We start from the raw sequence: 20,109 nt of genomic DNA on the forward strand, positions 1-20,109 counted from the left end.
TGGAAGAAGGGAAGGAAGGGGCAAAGAAGATTTGAGCAATGGGGATTTTTTGGACTTCTGAGTAGAGGGGCGATTGGTATTAGGTGTCGTACGAGGTCTTGTCGATACTGGGGCTTGTGAGGAAGGACGTGAAGATGTGAGAACAGACTGAGTTGTAGTCGGGACGTCAGAGCCAAGGACAGCAAAAGGATTAGATGCCGTAGTGGCTATGGGAGGGGTAACAACAGAGGAGGCTGCAGAAGATGGGACCCCAGAAGTGGGGGGATGTTTGGAAACACGAGAATAAGAAACACAGGGTAGTCTCCCTTGGAGGCGGAGATGAGTAACTGCCATAGCATAAGGGAGACCTTCTGCCTCTTTGAGGCAACGGATTTCACGTTCATTTAAGTAGACCTGGCAATGGCGGGAGTACGAAGGGTGAGCTTCATTACAATTAAGGCAAGATGGAGGGTGACTGCAAGATGTATTAGAATGGTCGTCAGCACCACAGACTGGGCATTCGGCCATAGATCTGCAATATTTCGCTGGGTGACCAAAACGCCAGCAATTTCTACATTGTTGCGGTGTAGGTATCACCTTTCAAACTTGTAACCGATGTCCCGCGACATATACAGAGGACGGGAGTTCTCGGCTGTCAAAAGTTAAACGAGCCACATTGCAAGGGTAACGTCTCCGCCCCCGGGCAGGAAGGACATAAGTGTCTACTTTGAGGATTGGGAGATCCTGGAGTTCCAGCTGTTCAAAAATGTCATTGCCACATGACTGGAAATTCTGTTGGACTATGGTATGGGGCAGAATGACAGTACCACTACAAGAATTGAGAGAAAGATGTTTTTCAATAGTGACAGGAGTAGAATCGATATTCGAAAGGAGAGAAAGATCATGAGCTTGGGCAGCATTCTGGACAGTGACGATGCGCATACCGCTCTTGAGAGCATGAAATGAAATATCTCTACCAACATGACGCAGGAGCGTCTTGCCAATACTATGGTCAGAAAGGTAGGCAGAAGAAGAAGTCGGTCTTAAAGTAAAGAATTTAGTCCATTGTGTGGTCCGAAACTGAGCGTGGAGAGGGAGTGCTTGACGTGTCGGTCTTTTCCGAGTAGAATGGGAAGGTAACGAAGGAGCATCATCAGGAGATTGACGTTGGCGTTCAGGAGTAGGACCGGAGTTGGTCCGGTGTGAAATGGGCGGGCGATTCGAAAATTGCCATACCGTAGAGGGAGAAGCCGGAAGCATAGTCAAAGGAGAGCGGAGTTCAGACAAATCGAAGGAGTCAGTCGAAGCCCCAGTACCTGAAGTGGGTGAGGAAACAGCACCAGCAAGAGGTACAGGGGCATCAGGAGTGTCCGAAGAGTGGTCTAAACACAAGGCAGGGTCAGAATGAGGTGCGGTATCAAGAAGGGGCCCGGGGGTAGTGGGTTCATGGACTAGGGCTGCCATGGTTAGGTTACTCCTTTGCTTTTTGTTTTTAAGAAAAAAAAAGAAAGAAGAAAAGAAAATAAAAATAAAAAAAAAAAGACTAAAAAAAGGGGGGAGCGGGGAGGAATAGTTCCCAGGAGGAATGAAAGGGCCGGAAATCACCCTCCGCGCCCAAGAGGACCTCAACACCACTAGTAGCGCAGATGCAGCATGGAACCCGTGCCATACCCTACCCTTCATGCCAGTAAACCAGCAATCCGGGATAGCAACCTCACATCTGCCGAGCTACCTCGGTGGACAAAAGAGAGGGCGGCCGGATATCCGCCACAAAGCATACCTCCTTCGGCCACCACCCCCGGAATCCGAAAGGTGGCTTCCAGAGATACACTCGTCGCCCGAAAGACACCCAAAGCTACTCCGGGATACCGGAGAGGGATCGGGACATCCCCAGGCAATCCAGATTCCACGGCAAACTACGCCACCGCTGAGAACCTCAACGGAATGGGATGGACCCCGGTGTCCTTTCCCCTACCTAGGAACTAGCGCGCCTGTGGGAGAAATCCCAAAGGCCAAAAAGAGGAAGGGTAAAAGGGAGGGGTGAGGAGGAGGAATGGAAAAAGGGGAGGATGGGGGGGATGGGATAGGGGAGGGGAGAATGGGGGGTAATTAGGTTCGGTCTGAGGAAGAAGACCGACAGGGCTAATTCCTCAGACCAAGAGCCTCTTCACCACGCCAAGGAGCCCCCCTTGAAGAGGGACAAACTTCACAGCCTTATCAGAGAACAAGACAGATCTGGCTATGTTTCCATCCAATGAAATGATAAACTGGACTCTGTCCGACAACAACTGTAGCTGTTGGTAGTGGACTTCAGTATAAATGTTTGGTTAAAAGTAGTATTAGTCACTGTCCTTGGACTGACTAATTATTGTAATGAAGTTGGTAGAATTACCGACAATATGTAAAGTAAAAGGACACAAGTGCCACTAATGTGACATTTTATTGTGGCAACGTTTCGCTCTCCAGGAGCTTTATCAAGCCATTACAAACAATACATGGACACAGAGGGTATATAAAGGCTCAGAGTGAGGTGCAATACTAGTGAGGTACCATTTAGATGTTCACTAGTGGTAGTAGTAATAGTAGTAGTAGTGGTAGTAGTAGTGACAAAAGTAGTAGTAGTAATACAATATGGTAGAGCAAGTAATAGCTTTTATATCCTTTTACTCATGTACGAATTAATTGCTCTACCATATTGTATTACTACTACTACTTTTGTCACTACTACTACTACTACTACCACCACTAGTGAACATCTAAATGGTACCTCACTAGTATTGCACCTCACTCTGAGCCTTTATATACCCTCTGTGTCCATGTATTGTTTGTAATGGCTTGATGAAGCTCCTGGAGAGCGAAACGTTGCCACAATAAAATGTCACATTAGTTGCACTTGTGTCCTTTTACTTGGCTAATTATTACTTTTAACTAAACATGGGGAAAAACAGGCATCCGCCTGGTTCTCCACTTAATACACAGTAATGCCGATACCAGTGTTGTCAGGACCAGGAACACAGACGTCTTCCTCCTGTTCACTGAATATGTTCAAGAGATGGGTTGTTTTTAGCTTTGGATGCAAGCAGGTACATACAAGAAATAGAAATTCAATCTGCTATGAACAGCGCATATTTAGTTTCAGTCAGCATGGACACAATCTCCTTCCAGTTCATTCAAGCGTTGTTAAAATAGTTTATAGCGGGTAACACACTGAAAACACTGGTATGTATATGAAACACCATAAACTTTTATGTGGTCATGGTAAAGACTCACACAGTAAGTTTTTGACTCGGATGAAAAAAAAAATGAGCACTGGGAAGTGTGTGCCATCTTCTGTGAAACAAGTGACTACACTCAGTGTTTACTTTGTTCCACAGACATAAAACCACAAACAAGACTACCACTGAGTGACGCTTTGAAATACCAAATAATGAGGACATTACCAAATTATAGTCAAGTAAAGGACAAAGCATCCAGATCCCAACCTTCCTTTGCCTCAAGACTTTGGATGGACATTCCTGATGAATCTAAGTGCCATCCGAGAGATCTGCTTGGAAATACTTACAGGACAATGAAAAACCATACTATTTTGCACTACGGCATGTCACTGTACACGTTTTACCCAAGAAGTAAGGTATACATGCATGAACACTAGAAAAAAAATAGCATATTGTCTTCCTGTAATGAATGACAAAATATAATAAATGAATAAATGAAAAATGTATATTATGCATATAACACTGACGGTTCTTAGTCATCAGGCATGACAACAGTACTGCATGTTAAAGGCATTTATTATGCTTTGTGGTATAGTGCTGTCCTGAACTCTTTTCGTTAGCAATTTGACAAGAATTGTTTTAAAAATCCTAATATACTAAACGTTTGCTTTTAATATTTGTTTGGTAACATTTTCAATATTTCTGAGTTGCACTTGTTGTTTTAGTGTAGTCATAAGCTGAACAGAATGCACAAAAATAACTAATTCGTGTTATCTCAAAAGTCTTGTTTGGGACGATCATATTTGGTACTTTAGTTTTCGGTCCTAAACGGAAAATTATATTTTGGTAATTGACATTTTCGAGATGATAATATCGAAAATAACTCGAAATGACGTTTAGTTTACTTTTAACATAAATGAATTAGGATGATGAACCTTCAGTGATCTCCACGTGAATCTCAGGAGAGAGGTAATTTCCTCACCTTATTATTATTATAATCAAAAAGAAGCGCTAAGCCACAAGGACTATACAGATTTCCTCACCTTAAAATTATTAAAAATGAAATGCGGTAACACTGCTACAAGAAGCTTCCGGCAGTTAGCATGAAGTGCAGTGAAAACCATAAACTACGCATTTTTTCTTCAGAAGCCACGAGGAACGACATCGCAGTTCTATAGATACTCAAAATAGGTTTCTTAGAGGTAAGAGGAGATATGCTGATGGTATCTCACTTTACAGTGTTACTTTCATTCCGTTTTTTTGTTAATCTGTGTAATGATTTTTATAATGCAGGCGAGAGAAACTCTTATATAATCAAACTCATTATAATTTGCAGTTATTTTTCATGCAAACAATTTAAAGTCAAGTGCCTAGTTATCGTGTATGACTGTTTATAATAATAATAATAATAATAATAATAATAATAATAATAATAATAATAATAATAATAATAATAATAATAATAATATTAAATTTTATTTCTACAAGCACATGTACAAGGTATACAGGCCTAGCTGACCTCAATGACATTACTATATAGAAAGCAGCTTGTTATGCAGAGCATTTCGGACAAATTAGGTCAGTTTTGTCCCAGGATGCGACTCACACCAGTCGACTAACATCCAGGTACCCACTTATGGATGAACATGGACAACCGGTGAAAGGAAACACGCCCAATGTTTCTACCCTCGCCGGGAATCGAACCCGGACGCTCACCGTGTGAAGCGAGAGCTTTTGCCACCAGCACAGGCACCTTGGCATCTTGTCTTGAAGCCAGTGGGGAGGGGGGTTCTTGATCCAGGGAACTGGAGTTATCCCTCATTTCTTTGGCTCGAATCTGAATATTTCGACCCTTGCAAATTTAGCGCTTCCCCTTAATTAAAATTAAATAAAATGCGCATTTTCGGAAATGTTTACATACATACCCTAGCGCTTCACCGTGCTGGAAAATGTGAAGTGGTTTTTTTTTGAGTGTTGACGGAGAGCTATGGCACCTGTATGGCACTATACTGGAGAGGTATGGCATGCTGATGGAAAGGCATGGCACTTTAATGGTATGCTGATGGAGAGGTATGACACTTTTATGGCACTACGCTGGAGAGGTATGGCATCTGTATGGCATTATGTTGACGGAGAGGTATGACACCCGTAGTTATTATTCGTAAATATCAAGTCTTGATTCTTGCCATTGATTTGTTGATTAACGTCCAACCCGGCAGACTACTTTACTACGAATAGTCTGTATGTAATTCTAAATTATGTACATAAAGTTAAGAGAAGCACATGTACTAGGTATGACAGTAAGAACACCCGGTGGAATAACGATACACTTGCAATGCTTAGGATGACTGTTATCAAAAGTTTCTCCAACTTGAGGCTCAGTCAATGGACTGACAAAGCCTCCAGCGAGCCAAACTTCTTATAAATGTCCTAAGTGTTCCATGTGTGTTTTTATCCCATGTTTAGTGTATGTAAGAGGTACTAAGGCATATTAAAACGCTGATTTAAAACACTTACATATTAGGTGGCTGCTGGACAACTCTCTTAACACTGTGCACTGCTTTTACAACTATACACTTTGGTTCAGTAATACAGGCAATAGTAAATTTTTGCATCTTTCAAAACAGTTTCTGTATGTGAAAGTAACTCGCATTACGCCGTAACAAGAACGACCAGCACCGGCACACACAGCATAAACAGTGGCTTTAGTAAAGCCTTACTGTCTCGGTACTTCTCAAAGCATGTGGTCTGTAGATGGTAGGGTTCGGAACTAGCTGTTTCGTTAATTCAACTTAAATTCTGTCGATTTATCAAAGGGTCATTGAGGCTGCACGTCACCTGTTCACCAACAGTCATGACTACTTTAATCCCTAAAATAGTGATTAAATGTGTCTATGTATATACACTCACACCTCTCGGTTTATATATCCAGCAAGAATATATATATATATATATATATATATATATATATATATATATATATATATATATATATATATATATATATATATATATATATATATATATATATATATATATAATCTTGCGGAGGCGTTGTCTATATAAGCAGCATGATTGATCTATTTAGCGACTCATGGGCTGAACGAATGTGGTCGCGGGATTCGTACCTAAGGTCACAAAGACATCACCAACAATACTTTATGAATCCCCAACAAATTATACACACTGGGATCGTAAATTACTATATTTTTGTGATATTTGTAATCTTTGACGATATTTCTATGGTAATACAACTGTAAAGTATACCAACAGTATGTAGATAAGACTCAGAATGCGGGTTATGGCACTTTATTGTAAAGACGTTTCGTCCACCAGTTACTTGATCAGTTCACAGAGAACAACTCATGTCTTCTAGTTCTCTGCGTGAATTGATGAAAACCCTTTAGGATAAAACGCCTTCACAATAAAATGCCATAACCCGAATTGTGTCTTATTTACACACCGTATTTATATCTTGCATCTCGCTTTATTGACTAGAATAGGACCAGATTGCACCCCATGTAATGGAGATAAATGGTATGAAATACCGACACGATGGAAAAATAAACATAAATGCAGCAAAATGCGCTCCTTTATTGACTGCGTTTCGCCTTATCAAGTCACAAGCAGATCTGTTTGTCACTTGATAAAAACCACTGTGTGGGCAAAACGTTGTCCAAAGAGGATCGCATTATACTGCATTTGTGTCTATCATTCCACCCCATATATTACTAATACCCAGAAACGTAACTAATTTACCCTCTGGGGGCCCATCTAGAACCTTTTTCAGCCCGTGTAATCATCTTCAGGTTGAACGCAGCCTTACCGCAACTTTTCGGTCCCAGAACAGAAAGGGATTTTCATTAAAATATCTGCATACCCTTGTGAAATCGTAATGACACGATTGTATTCAACTTACAGAAGGGAGGGATAGACTGGTAGTTGCAGAACTAGCTTACTATGGGTTCAAGCACTCCATTTGGTGAGTTATCTTCCGTACATACACTACCGCAGATAACACTCTGAGGATGGGGGGTTTGATTGAACCAACTGTTGGAAACGAGGGAGACGTTAAGGGCAGGCAAAAGTAGAAGCAAGATCGGTTCTTCATGGATCCATGAGCAAGACGCCATTGGTTTTAGCTACAAATCCATAGCCAGCTCTACATCCACTTGCTTCTCTATTGCTCCCCATTCCCTAGGAGGCTAGGGATTGGGGAGCAATAGTGAATATGACCAATTGAACATCAGCATTGTAGACAATGTTGAAATTTTCAAGAACTGTGATCGAGGAGCAGTGTAGCTCACATGCTATGAATGACACTGGTGCTGTCTCACGACCTTCCATTAAACTAAACTATAATGATATCAAAGATATCGACAAGATGGTGTCTTAATCACATGTCTTTTTCACATTCATGTTCTAACTTGGAAAACAACAATGCCGTGTTTTGCCAAAAAAAAAAAATGAAGGTAACCACCCATTTGGCTTGGATCACGATGTAAAATATTTTTGGAGTGACCAGAGAAGAAAACGGACACCTCTTATCGAAGACCAGCTTTAGGGAACTATTTCCCCCACCCAAGAAATTGTGTGATCTCACAGGCAGGAAAATACAAGCCACTCTTGTAGGCCCACTTGAATGCAAGGTCGAAGGACAGTTACAGTTTGGGTTTCGTCACCTATATGCACGAAGTTATTGTACCGCATCGCACACAAAGTAGCGCTAAGAACGTACCACTGGAATACCTTGTCCACCTATTTCACTGTCCGTCGTCGATTGCTGGGGTCATTGCCCCTTCACTCCGGTATCAGACTACGTCTAATTTTAGAGAAACTTTAGAAAAAAAAACAGACCTGGAGACGTAGAATTCCAAAAATTCCATGTCTCCAGGCAATAGCATATCTTCTTGCTAACTAAACAAAACTGTCAAAGAATTTAAACGCAAATTATTATGATTTCTTTAAGTAAAAATAATCTAAGCCAGGGTTTGGTTGCTTCTAATGCACAGTCGTCACAGATTAGGTGCTTCCAGCCTTAAAAGTGGGGAGCAAATCCTCCGAAAGCCACAGTGCGAGTGAAGGAAGAAACTTTCCGTGCTCTTGATACCACGCATGATGGAGAGTCAACCTTGCGCTAGTTTTCAGAGAGGCGACATTGGACATGAAAGTTCTGTTCCTGGTGTCAAGATTTTCAGAGAGGCGACATTGGACATGAAAGTTCTGTTCCTGGTGTCAAGATTTAAATTCGAGTAGGATCTGGTAAAAATCGCTCTCGCTCTTAAAATTCTTGTGTACGCAACTTTTTGGTTCTAACGGTCTCGTTTGCAGTTTTCAAGTATAAACTTCAAATGAAAGTGTAGCCTTCTGGTTATTCTGGAGACTCAGTAGGACAGGGTCCTCTATTAAAACAAAATCTGAGATCAGCAAAATGTCGTAGGTACAATAACAGAATTTCAATATCAGCCACTGAAGTTTTTAGAGAAATCCTTACTTAATAACCAGAAAAGTCGAGTTTTTTCCGCTCTACTGCCGTAGCAGAAAGAGACGACTTCTTTCGCAGCAAAATAATATATAGATTGCTTGAAGTTTTTTCTTATTTTTGTCGTAACTCCTTCAAACCACCAGATACTGAGCAACTTAAATATTACTTATTGTATCTGGTTAACGATTCAAGGATAACATCACCTGCTGTCTTTGGCAGCATTCGTGGACTGAAAACTTCCAGTGGCTGAGTGTACTAATGGTCAGAGACGGCAATATGTTACCACCTACATGTAGTCTACCCGGAGGTCGTACCGAGGGGTCACCGCCGCCTCAACCCGGTCTTTAACCAAGCCTCTCTTTGGATCAGGGCCTGATCAACCGGGCTGTTACCGCTGGTAACACACATTCCAATGTATGAACCACTTTTCGGCTGATCGGGTATCTGTCCAGTTCCATTCTGAAGGCAGCCAAGGGTCTATCGGTAATTTCCCTTTTGCATGTCCGTTGAACAGTCTTGAGACTGTTGAACAGTTCTGGGACCCGGAAGCTTATGGCACCTTTGGTTTTCATGGGGGTATGTTGCAGAGTCTGCCTAATCCTTTGCTTTCAAACCATACCCCAGCTGGGATTGAACCCGCGGTCACAGACTTCTCTGGTTTGCTTTCGTAGGGAGTGATTTCTGTATGCAGATTTCGGACTAGTCCCACAAGGATTTTCCAGGTGCTGATCATGATGTATCTTTCTAGCATGCATTTCACTGAATACAGGTTAAGGAACTTCAAACATTCCCAGAAATTAAGATGTTTGACGTAATCACTGTACATTCTCTAGATCTGCGATATCACCTGCCGTGAATTTCGCTGTTAGTGTACAGCAGTATTCCACCCTAGAGACAACAAGTGACTTAAAGAGGTCATTTATGGAAAACTTGAAAAAGCAAGAGCGAAAAGATAATGTGTAGGACTAGGGAGTGTTAAAGTCAGAGGATCTTACCTTCAAGGATCACAACAGTGTCACCATCACATCAGAGAGGAAAATGATAGGGTGGATAATAAGGAATTTTTAAACAAGGGATGCCATGCCAATCATGATCCTATTTTAGTCACTTGTTCTTTCTAGGCCGGAATTCTGCTCTACATTAACAGCCAAATTCAAGGCAAGTGAAATCGCAGATCTAGAATACACTCAGCCACTGGAAGTTTTCCATCCACTAATGCTGCCACACACCACAGGTGATGTTATCTTATTTCTGACTCGTTAAACAGGTACAATGAATAATATCAAAGTTGTTCAGTATCTGGTGGATGGAAGGAGTCACGGCAAAAATTTGAAAAAAAAAAAAACTCAAGCAATCTATATATTATTTGCTGCGACGAAAATCGTTACTTTTTGTGCTACGGCAGTAGAGTGAAAAAAAAAAACTCGACTTCTCTGGTTATTATGAAAGGATTTTTCTAAAATCTTCAGTGACTGATATTTGCATACTGTTATTGTACCTACGATATTTTGCTGATCTCAGACTTTGCTTTATTAGAGGAACCTGTCCTACTGAGTCTCCAGAATAATCAGAAAGCTATATACACCTTCATATGAACTGTAAGCAACGGTTCTAAAGGAATGTAAAGAGGAGCTTAGCAAACCTTTGGCTAATCTTTTCAACATATCACTACAAACTGGCATGGTGCCAGATAAGTGGAAAATTGCAAATGTGATACCTATTTTCAAAGCAGGTGACAGGTCCTTAGCTTCGAACTATAGACCAATAAGCCTAACCTCCACAGTGGGAAAATTTATGGAATCAATAATTGCCGAGGCAGTTCGTAGCCACCTTGAAAAGCATAAATTAATCAACGAATCTCAGCATGGTTTTACAAAGGGGCGTTCCTGCCTTACGAATTTATTAACTTTTTTCACTAAGGTATTTGAGGAGGTAGATCATGGTAATGAATATGATATTGTGTATATGGACTTCAGTAAGGCTTTTAACAGGGTCCCACATCAGAGACTAATGTGGAAAATTAAGGCACATGGAATAGGAGGAGAAATTTTTTCCTGGATAGAGGCATGGTTGACAAATAGGCAGCAGAGAGTTTGCATAAATGGGGAGAAATCAGAGTGGGGAATCGTCACGAGCGCTGTTCCACAGGGGTCAGTGTTGGGCCCCCTGATGTTCACAATATACATAAACGACATAGATGGGGCATAAAGAGCGACATCAGCAAGTTTGCCAATGACACCAAGATAGGCCGTCGAATTCATTCTGACGAGGACATTAGAGCACTCCAGGAATATTTGAATAGACTGATGCAGTGGTCGGAGAAGTGGCAGATGCAGTTTAATATAGACAAATGCAAAGTTCTAAATGTTGGACAGGACAATAACCATGCCACATATAAACTAAATAATGTAGATCTTAATATTACGGATTGCGAAAAAGATTTAGGAGTTCTGGTTAGCAGTAATCTGAAACCAAGACAACAGTGCATAAGTGTTCGCAATAAAGCTAATAGAATCCTTGGCTTCATATCAAGAAGCATAAATAATAGGAGTCCTCAGGTTGTTCTTCAACTCTATACATCCTTGGTTAAGCCTCATTTAGATTATGCTGCACAGTTTTGGTCACCGTATTACAGAATGGATATAAATGCTCTGGAAAAGATACAAAGGAGGATGACAAAGTTTGATCCCATGTATCAGAAACCTATATATATATATATATATAATATATATAATATATATATATATATATAATATATATATATATAATATATGTAATATATATATATATATAATATATGTATATATTGTCACAGTTGCTCTTTGCTGATGACACTGTGCTCTTGGGAGATTCTGAAGAGAAGTTGCAGAGATTGGTGGATGAATTTGGTAGGGTGTGCAAAAGAAGAAAATTGAAAGTGAATACAGGAAAGAGTAAGGTTATGAGGATAACAAAAAGATTAGGTGATGAAAGACTGGATATCAGATTGGAGGGAGAGAGTATGGAGGAGGTGAATGTATTCAGATAATTGGGAGTGGACGTGTCAGCGGAAGGGTCTATGAAAGATGAGGTGAATCATAGAATTGATGAGGGGAAAAGGGTGAGTGGTGCACTTAGGAGTCTGTGGAGACAAAGAACTTTGTCCTTGGAGGCAAAGAGGGGAATGTATGAGAGTATAGGATTACCAACGCCCTTATATGGGTGTGAAGCATGGGTGATGAATGTTGCAGCGAGGAGAAGCTGGAGGCAGTGGAGATGTCATGTCTGAGAGCAATGTGTGGTGTGAATATAATGCAGAGAATTCGTAGTTTGGAAGTTAGGAGGAGGTGCGAGATTACCAAAACTGTTGTCCAGAGGGCTGAGGAAGGGTTGTTGAGGTGGTTCGGACATGTGGAGAGAATGGAGCAAAACAGAATAACTTCAAGAGTGTATCAGTCTGTAGTGGAAGGAAGGCGGGGTAGGGGTCGGCCTAGGAGGGAGGGGGTAAAGGAGGTTTTGTGTGCGAGGGGCTTGGACTTCCAGCAGGCATGCGTGAGCGTGTTTGATAGGAGTGAAAGGAGACAAATGGTTTTTAATACTTGACGTGCTGTTGAAGTGTGAGCAAAGTAACATTTATGAAGGGGTTCAGGGAAACCGGCAGGCCGGACTTGAGTCCTGGAGATGGGAAGTACAGTGCCTGCACTCTGAAGGAGGGGGTGTTAATTCTTGCAGTTTAAAAACTGTAGTGTAAAGCACCCTTCTGGCAAGACAGTGATGGAGTGAATGATGGTGAAAGTTTTTCTTTTTCGGGCCACCCTGCCTTGGTGGGAATCGGCCAGTGTGATAATAAAAAAAAAATATATATATATATCTATCTATCTATATATATATATATATATATATATATATATATATATATATATATATATATGTGTGTGTGTGTGTGTGTGTGTGTGTGTGTGTGTGTGTGTGTGTGTGTGTGTGTGTGTGTGTGTGTGTGTGTGAAAGCTGCTAACGAGACCGTTGTAATAGCTATAAATTCTTGCATATGTTGTGTAGCTTTAAAAATAGGTTGGATAAATACATGAGTAGATGTGGGTGGGTGTGAGTTAGACCTGATAGCTTGTGTGGGTCGGTTGAAATGCTGCTAACGAGACCGTTGTAATAGCTATAAATTCTTGTATGTTCTTATGTTCTTAAGTCACGGGATATTTAACAGCCAGATGTAGATCCCTGTCTATATACACTGAGAGTATAATTTTATTTCAGGGATTAAAATATTCTTTGTGTTAATGAATAGTTGGAATGCAGCTAACACTAGTCTCTTTGTGTTAGCCGAGTGTCTCTGTCCTCCACCTCAGCAGCGGCTCAGCACAACCACAAGTTCTACCACAGCCCCATTCTCGCAGCATGAGTGATAATAGTGCTGATTTGAACGCTTCCTGTTTACAACTGCCACCTCATTACTGAACGTATTTGCAGCCTGTGTTCCATTTATTTATTTTGAGCTAAAATGCGTTTTTAGAGGTTTGTATACCTAACCTCCTTTAACGTGACAAAATACAGGTTACTATGTGTACAGGAAGCTTTGAGGAAGTACCTAAATGCGTTGCAGTCGCTGCGATCAGAATAAGGTATTTCCAGTATTCGGAATACCCGGTCCTTACAATGTTAATACAAGAAATAATATACAATTCATAGAATTCTATGGCAGAAAAATATAAATATATGCATGCGTGTGCATGAAAGCTCGTATATACGTACTATATACATGAATAATTTCGCCCGTTTTCGAATTGTTAACCATGTATATACATAAGTACACTTTCGTGTATGTATTGGTGTGCATATGAATGTGTTGTTATGTGTGTATTTATTCTTAGAACAAAAGAACATAAGAAAGAAGGAACACTGCAACAGACCTACTAGCCTATGCGAGGCAGCTCCAATTCTCGTACCGGCTTAAGCCAATGCCTTGACCTAGTGAGGTCAGACACGTCACTTAAGGGAGGAGCTTTGCATCCGACCTTGTAGCACAAGCTAGTCAGGTCCAACTCACACCCACCCACACCCACTCATGTATTTATCTAACCTATTTTTAAAACTACACAACGTCTTAGTGTCTATGACGGTACTCGGGAGTTTGTTCCACTCATCCACAATTCTATTACCAAACCAGTGCTTTCCTATATCCCTCCTGAATCTGATTTTTTCCAGTTTAAAGCTATTGTTGCGAGTCCTGTCTATGTTAGATATTTTTAGCACGCTATTTACATCCCCTTTATTAATTCCTTTTTATCATTTATACACCTCAATCATATCCCCCCTAATTCTACACTTTTCTATAGAGTGCAGGTTCAGGGCCTCAGTCTATCCTCATAGGGAAGATTTCTGAAACATGGGATCAACTTTGTCATCCTCCTTTGTACGTTTTCCAGAGCATTTATATCCATTCTGTAATACGGTGACCAAAACTGTGCAGCATAAGGTAAATGAGGCCTAACCAAAGATATATAGCTGAAGAACAACCTGAGGACTCCTATTATTTATACTTCTTGCTATGAAGCCAAGGATTCTGTTAGCTTTATTGCGAACACTAATGCACTGTTGTCGTGGTTCTGTGTGTATCTATAATTTTGTGTATGTGTGCAAATGTATGCATAAACTGATACATTTTATGCTTATGTGTATATGTATATATGTATATGTGCATTTGTTTTCTTGTATATATGTGTTTATATATAGAGAAAGATGGCAGTCAGCATTATTCAAAACCACGTCCTGGGGAGCGGCATAGCTCCCTAAGTAATGATCTAAACCACTCAACCACAGATGCCTATAAGAAGCTAGGCAACCTACTTGCTACCTGGAGTCTTTCTGAAGGGTGTTCCAGGAGTCAACGCCCGCGCGGTCTAATCTGGGGCTGAGTGCATGGGCCCAGCCTGGGGCTGAGTGCATGGGCATGTTCTCAATGGCTTTTTCAAAGTCGAGTGGAGTTGGGTTATGCCAGATATTTGGCCTACATTGACAGGGTTTTGAGACTCATTTTTGAAAAATTAATTTGGATTGTCGATCTTTAGACTGATTAATGGCTAGGCAAACATAAAGTCGCACTGAGATTTCAGTATATCACTCATTTCTTTGTTGTCTTCTGTGTAAGTTCCATCTTATCTGAGCAGGGGTCCGATAGTGGATGAGGTTTTTGCCTTGTTTTTTGGCATATAACAAGAAATATTTTGAATTTCTTTCATTTTCTTTAACCATATTTAGCTCTAGTCTCTCCTATATGAATCCTGTATCAATCATTTAACGTATGTTCAGTATTTTCCACTTCATCTGTGCTTCCTTCTGTATTTCGGATAATCTACTCCCTTTGAGAAACTCAGTGATTCTTCGCCTTCTACTGAGGAGGGAGCGTCTCTCTCTCTCTCTCTCTCTCTCTCTCTCTCTCTCTCTCTCTCTCTCTCTCTCTCTCTCTCTCTCTCTCTCTCTCTCTCTCTCTCTCTCTCTCCAGTTTACTTCTTCTCTTCTTTTTTCATAGGGGAATATGCATTGAGCATACTTCAGCTGCCAGAAAGTTGATCCTTCCTAGTCACTTGTTCGGATCCACCACCACCAGGCCCGGTGGCCTGGTGGCCTGGTGGCTAAAGCTCCCGCTTCACACACGGAGGGCCCGGGTTCGATTCCCGGCGGGGTGGAAACATTTCGACACGTTTCCTTACACCTGTTGTCCTGTTCACCTAGCAGCAAATAGGTACCTGGGTGTTAGTCGACTGGTGTGGGTCGCATCTTGGGGGACAAGATTAAGGACCCCATTGGAAATAAGTTAGACAGTCCTCGATGACGCACTGACTTTCTTGGGTTATCCTGGGTGGCTAACCCTCCGGGGTTAAAAATCCGAACGAAATCTTATCTTATCTTCCCAACATGTTTCATTTAGGAGATGGTTTATCTGATCCTAGTTGATGTTCCTGTTGTTGAAGTTATAATTTAGTGATGGCACCATCGTAACTATGTATTTTGATGGTCAGGACCCCTGTGCATATAAGTCGGGACTTCGATTATATACAGTATATATAATCTTACAAAAAAAGAACACCATCCCTACAAAAGAAACCGTGATGTATTAGAACATCTTGCTGCAGGTGCTGCGCTCCATAAACTGACACACACACCTCACTCTCCTCTCCCGGCCACTCTGACACCAGCAATAATACGCGTCTGGTTTCAGAACACTCCCAGAACTATGGAGCAAAAATCATTTCCCACGTGATCTTTGTGTGCAGATTGGGGACCAGTCCCTCGAGGATTTTCCAGGTGTAGATTATAATGTATCTCTCTTGCCTGCATTTCAATGAATACAAGTCTAATGCTTCCAAGCGATCCCAGTAGTTAAGGTGTTTGATGGAACTTATATGTGCAGTAAAGGTTCTCTGTACATTTTCTAGATCTGCAGTTTCACCTGCCTTGAATGGATATGTCAATGTACAGCAGTATTCCAGCCTAGAAAGAACAAGTGATTTAAAAAGGATCATCATTGGCCTGACATCTCTTTTCCTGAAAGTTCCCATTGTCCATCCTATCAGTTTCCTCGTAGATGCGATACTGGTACTGTAGTGATCCTTAAAGGTGAGATCCTCAGACATTACCACTCCCAGGTCCTTCACATTACTTTTCCGCTCTAGTATATGCTTAGAGTTTGTAGTATACTCAGTTCAAGTTATTATTTCCTCCAGTTTTCCATATCGGAGTAATTGGAATTTGTCTTCATTAAACATCATATTGTTCTCCGTTGCCCATTGGAACACTTGGTTTATGTCTACTTTGGAGATTTACCGTGTCCTTAAAGGATGGCACTCTCATGCAGATCCTAGTATCCCATGTATCAGGAATCTTCCCTATGAGGATAGACTGAGGGCCCTGAATTTGCACTCTCTTGAAAGGCGTAGAATTAGGGAGGATATGATCGAGGTTACCTGGAGGTTACCTGGAGGTTATTCCGGGGATCAACGGAAAACAGGGCCTGATCAACTAAATCCGACGTAAGGGGATGGCACCGACTTTAGGTAAGCTCTCTCTTGAAGGCAGTGCTGATGGGAGGCTGTTGAACAGTTTTGGGCCCCGGACACTTACGGTGTTTTCTCTTAGTGTACCAATGGCGCCCCTACTTTTTATTGGCGGCATTTTGCATCGCCTGCCCAGTCTTTTACTTTCGTAGGGAGTGATTTCTGTGTGCAGATTTGGGACCATTCCTTCCAAGATTTTCCAAGTGTAGATTATGGAAAACAGATTCAGGAAGGATATAGGAAAGCACTGGTTTGGTAATAGAGTTGTGGATGAGTGGAACAAACTCCCGAGTACAGTTATTGAGGCTAAAACGTTGTGTAGCTTTAAAAATAGGTTAGATAAATACATGAGTGGATGTGGGTGGGTGTGAGTTAGACCTGACTAGCTTGTGCTACTAGGTCTGATGCGATTCTCCTTTCTTAAGTGGAAGTGACCTGATTAGGTGGGTCATTGGGCTAATCCGAGGGGGTGGGGAGACATGGACCTGCCTTGCATGGGTCAGTAGGGCTGCTGCAGTGTTCCTTCTTTCTTATGTTCCTATGTTCTTATGTCTGCAAAGGATGATACGGTGCTATGATGTACGTTTCTGTCTATGAGGATGAGGAACAGTATAGGGGCGAGTATTGTGCCTTGTGGAAGAGAGCTCTTCATTATGGTTATACAGAGCATTTCTGGCAACTTGGAATAATTTGTCTCCCAGGATGCATCTCACAGCAATCTAATAGCACTCAGGTACCTACTTTCTGCTAGTCTCTCTCTCTCTCTCTCTCTCTCTCTCTCTCTCTCTCTCTCTCTCTTTTCCTCTCTCACTCTTAGGAAGTGTTTTCCGGCTGCGTCAGCTCATACAAGACAACACTAGGGGTGGTCGGAGGGGCTTGAATACAGCTTTCCCCTTTATTGTAGCCCTCTTCCCTTCCCTCCCTCCCTTCCTCCCGCCTCCCCTCTCCATGCCTCCTGCAAACGCCCCTCACGTTCTCTCCTCCCCTCTCACTCTTGTCTCCCTCTCCCTCCTATTCCACCCATCTTACTTCCGCTGAATAATGCATTTAGAATGGCCAGAGGAGAGGTGGGGGGGGGAGGTATTGGTGATGGAAGGGGAGGCCTGGCGATATTGGGAGGGGTTGGTGGGAGGATGGAGGTATGGTGATGGTTATATAGGAGGGAAGGCCTAGCAGTGGTAGGATGGGTCAGGATGGTACAAGGGAAAAGAGGAGTGTGGCGGGAGGGAAGATGTGTGGGGGTGGGAGAGGAGAGAGAGGGGGTTGCTGTTGAGCGGTGGGAGGAGAAAAGAGTGGTGGAGGGGAAGGGTGAATATTATTACTGAGAATATAACTGAAATAAGAGATGAAATATGTGGTGATGGAACAATACACAAATAACTCGCACCTAGGAGAAAGAAACTTAAGGTGACGTTTAGGTCCGACTTGTACCATTAACTAGTGACACACTAGTACACGAAGGTGTTACACACTAGTACACGAAGGTAATACACACTAGTACACGGTGTTACACATTAGTACACGAAGGTATTACACACTAGTACACTGTGTTACACACTAGTACACGACGGTTTCACACAGTGATGGCGGAGTTCAGTGCAGTGATGGCCGAGTGGTTAAGGCGTCTGACTAGAAATCAGATGGGATCTTCCCGCGTAGGTTCGAATCCTACTCACTGCGAATAAATTACTTTTAAACAGAGGTATGATAAAGCTCACGGTTCAGGGAGAGTGACCTAGTAGCGACCAGTGAAGAGGCGGGGCCAGGAGATAGGACTCGACCCCTGCAACCTCAACTAGGTGAGCACAACTAGGTGAGTACTAGTACACGACGGTCTCACATTAATATACGACGGTCTCACACACTAGTACACGACGGTCTCACACACTAGTACACGACGGTCTCACACACTAGTACACGACGGTCTCACACACTAGTACACGACGGTCTCACACACTAGTACACGACGGTCTCACACACTAGTACACGACGGTCTCGCGCACTAGTCCACGACGGTCTCACACACTAGTACACGACGGTCTCACACACTAGTCCACGACGGTCTCACACACTAGTACACGACGGTCTCGCGCACTAGTCCACGACGGTCTCACACACTAGTACACGACGGTCTCACACACTAGTACACGACGGTCTCGCGCACTAGTCCACGACGGTCTCACACACTAGTACACGACGGTCTCACGCTAGTACACGACGGTCTCACACACTAGTACACGACGGTCTCACACACTAGTACACGACGGTCTCACACACTAGTACACAAAGGTGCTACACACTAGTACACGAAGATATCACACACTAGTACACAAAGGAGTTACACACTAGTACACGAAGGTGTTACACACTAGTACACGAAAGTGTTACACACTAGCACACGAAGGTGTTGCACACTACTACACGAAGGTGTCACACACTAGTACACGAAGGTGTTACGCACTAGTACACGAAGGTGTCACACACTAGTACACGAAGGGGTTACACACTAGTACACGAAGGTGTTACACACTAATACACGAAGGTGTCACACACTAGTACACGAAGGTGTTACACACTAGTACACGACGGTGTCACACACTAGTACACGAAGGTGTTACACACTAGTACACGAAGGTGTCACACACTAGTACACGACGGTCTCACACACTAGTACACGACGGTCTCACACACTAGTACACGACGGTCTCACACACTAGTACACGAAGGTGTCACACACTAGCACACGAAGGTGTTACACACTAGTACACGAAGGAGTTACACACTAGTACACGAAGGTGTTACACACTAGTACACGAAGGAGTTACACACTAGTACACGAAGGTGTTACACACTAGTACACGAAGGAGTTACACACTAGTACACGAAGGTGTTACACACTAGTACACGAAGGTGTCACACACTAGTACACGAAGGTGTCACACACTAGTACACGAAGGTGTCACACACTAGTACACGAAGGTGTTACACACTAGTACACGACGGTCTCACACACTAGTACACGAAGGTATCACACACTAGTACACAAAGGAGTTACACACTAGTACACGAAGGTGTCACACACTAGTACACGAAGGTATCACACACTAGTACACAAAGGAGTTACACACTAGTACACGAAGGTGTAACACACTAGTACACGAAGGTATCACACACTAGTACACGAAGGTGTTACACATTAGTACACGAAGGTGTCACACACTAGTACACGAAGGTATCACACACTAGTACACAAAGGAGTTACACACTAGTACACGAAGGTGTAACACACTAGTACACGAAGGTATCACACACTAGTACACGAAGGTGTTACACACTAGTACACGAAGGTGTCACACACACTAGTACAAGAAGGTGTCACACACTA

General features: G+C 42.3%; 1 non-coding gene across 1 annotated transcript; it reads left to right on the top strand.

Annotated features, from left to right (window-relative positions):
• Positions 1–18,322: 18,322 nt before the first annotated feature.
• On the top strand, positions 18,323–18,404 carry TRNAS-AGA (transfer RNA serine (anticodon AGA)). The gene has a single exon. It is a non-coding gene; the product is annotated as a tRNA-Ser (tRNA).
• Positions 18,405–20,109: the final 1,705 nt, after the last annotated feature.

Source organism: Cherax quadricarinatus, chromosome 36 (genome assembly GCF_038502225.1).
Source record: "Cherax quadricarinatus isolate ZL_2023a chromosome 36, ASM3850222v1, whole genome shotgun sequence".
In the NCBI taxonomy this organism is placed as follows: domain Eukaryota; kingdom Metazoa; phylum Arthropoda; class Malacostraca; order Decapoda; family Parastacidae; genus Cherax; species Cherax quadricarinatus.